The sequence below is a fragment of the Mustela erminea genome, chromosome 3 (assembly GCF_009829155.1).
Source record: "Mustela erminea isolate mMusErm1 chromosome 3, mMusErm1.Pri, whole genome shotgun sequence".
Classification (NCBI taxonomy): Eukaryota; Metazoa; Chordata; class Mammalia; order Carnivora; family Mustelidae; genus Mustela; species Mustela erminea.
The window spans coordinates 91,597,780-91,600,595 of NC_045616.1; positions in this window are offsets into that span (position 1 = coordinate 91,597,780).

A 2,816-nucleotide genomic window follows, 5' to 3' on the forward strand; every position below is an offset into this window, starting at 1 on the left:
ACCATACAAGGGGCAACAACCCAATACTGCTGCTCCTCTGACCCCTCTGGGAGGTCCCCCCTGCACCCACTGAGGGATCACAACCACCATGAGCCTAGAGAAAAACCAGAGCCAACTTCCAACAAGGGTCGTCACAGGAGTAGGTGCATAGAGAGAAATGCTACTCTTCCTGCTGTGGGGCACCCACAAAGAGCCACCCTCTTTGGTGGTGGCTCTTTGTGGGTGCCCCACAGCAGGAAGAGTAGCATTTCTCTCTATGCACCTACTCCTGTGACGACCCTTGTTTGGAAGTTGGCTCTGTTTTTCTCTAGGCTCATGGTGGTTGTGATCCCTCAGTGGGTGCAGGGGGGACCTCCCAGAGGGGTCAGAGGAGCAGCAGTATTGGGTTGTTGCCCCTTGTATGGTCAGTTAGGACTTTTCACTTGAAAGGTGGCCTCTTCTTTGTCCCTCCTGGCCACATGACTAGCAGAGTTGCCGCACTCCTGACGCTCCCTTGATCCAACCGTGATGGAATTTTCTGAAGGCACAGGTGAGGCAGGGTTGGCTGACACCCCTTGTCCCTGACTGGCCAGGCTGGAGGGCCTGTGGTGCCCCTCTGCTCCCATTGCTGGGGGCTGTTCTCGAGGCCCGTTACTTTAGCAGGCCCTGTCTGACAGAGGGAGAAGGGAGTCCTGGGCAGAGCTGGGGTGGGACACCAGCACATACAGTTGAGGGAAAAAAGCCCCAGACCCACTGGGCAGTTGGGTCAGTGGAAAACACATGGGGTAAAACGGAGAGCGGTTGGACGAAGGGCCCCCTGAATGGACCCGTGGTCTGTGGGCATGGGTGACAGCTCCTCCAAGGCCATGGAACAAGTGCACTTGGAAACCTTTCCTCGTGGTTTTGTTCATGCATCCGACTACTATTTACTGAGATGTGCCAGGTGCTGCGGTGCTGTCATGAAAAAACCCACAGTCCAGTCCTGGTCCTCTTGGGGGCCTTGGTAATCAGTAATCCAGCCAGACTGGATGAGAGACATTTCCTTGAGGAAGTGATGGTTGTTTGCCTGCAGAGAGCATGCGTCTTCTAAGAGAGTCAAATCATTGCCATTTGTAAATGTTCACACTCCCATCATGTAAAGATGTGGAAGAGGCTTGCCTTGAAGAGTGAGACCTGTCACCATGCTATTGGGGAGCCCTCTGAGGGCGGGAGAGGTAGACTCGTTCTTTCTGGAGGTGCAGAAAACTTTATGCCAGTGCCCTTAGTGGAGAGGGAGGGTACTGAAGTATGCAGGACATGTGAACCCTCGTGGAGTGGGGAGCGGCCCAGGGCTTTATGCCTACAGTGCCTGACCCTGAAGGCTGGGGGCTTCCATGGCACTCTGGGGTTGTGGCCCTGCCTGTAGGACAGGCAGGCCTCAGGCCACAGCTCTGGTTCATACCTGGGGCAAAACAAACACAGCCCGCTGCTCACACTGCTGTGGACACTCTTGGCATTGCTGTGTGCCTGTGTTGCTCAGGAGAATATGAAAACACATTCCCCTGCTCTCACCAGGAATCCCGAGAATTGCCTTAAGCCCCTGGAAGTGAACAAAAGACTAAAAAAATTAGCCTCAGAGAGGTAAGTTGGAAAGTGCTCCGGTTTTGGAGCAGGGGAGGTCTGGATTCTGTAATTGGGTGACCTTGGGCAAGGTGCCAAATCATCTGAAAATGCAGCTCTTTCCTCTGAGAAATGGGCTGATAAAACTGACCCACTCTGAGGACAGAACGAAATACATGTGAGAGCATGAAGAAGGCTGGAGGCAGCTGTGGCTGGTGCTTCCTCCGGCTCAGCTCTGCCTCTGCTGGGTGGCCAGCCGCAGCGGGCCATGCTGGTCAGGGGCCGAGAAGGCCTGGGCCAATGTCAGGGTCAGGGAGGACAGTATGGCACCGAGAGCAGGAAGCAGAAGTCAGGAGCCAGGATTGGGGGTGGGCGGTAAAGGGGTCTCCATGGGGAGCTGGCATGGAATGAGCTGGAAGGCCTGGGTTCCCACAGGGAAGCCCCAGGCACAGGGCTCTGGGCCACAGCGGGGAAGGCAAGCTGCCTTGAAGGGCACAAGCAGAAGGCTGTCACCAAGCAGGAAGCCTGGAGAGGATGACGTGCAGAGGGCCAGCCCAGCACTACTGGCAGAACAAGCCAGCGGGTATTTGGCGCAAAGTCCCAAAGCAGTGTTTCTGTTTGGCTCTATTCGTCTGCAGAGCAAACACTGGCAGATTGGAATTCCCACTTGGGCTCTCACCAACTCAAACAGGCCTGGCCACAACTTTCAATTGATTTGCTTGGGGCAGAAGTGCTCTGCCCTGCCCAGGCCTGGCTGTGGAAAGCAGGACCCTTCTCACTACCCTCTAGGCCTTGGGTCCAGCAGAGCTGTCCCCAGATGGCTTTTTCATCTCCATCTTGGCAGTCTGGTGGCTTGGTAGCTGCACTGGGATGCAGGGGACCTGGGCTTGAGTCTTTTTGGGTCACACTCAGGCCTTCCCCTAGCTCCTGTGGGAAGGATCTGGAATCTAAGGCTGGAGGTATTTGGAAGGTGGCTGGATTTTTTTGTTTTTGTTTAACTGCTTGTTGATTCCACCAGCAGGAAGCACTCCCTATATGATGGAGATCCAGGCAGGGAGTGAGAATATAAACTCTCCTATTTATTCCAACAGCCCCTAGAAATCCTACACAGAGATGCTGGGAACTGCACACCTTGTGTTTTCATCAAATGTGGGTGAGACAGGCCATGTGCTAATTCAAAGAGCCCTTTACCCAGTCAGACTCTGCTCTCAGTGGTCTCTTGCCCCGTTTGGTCTCTG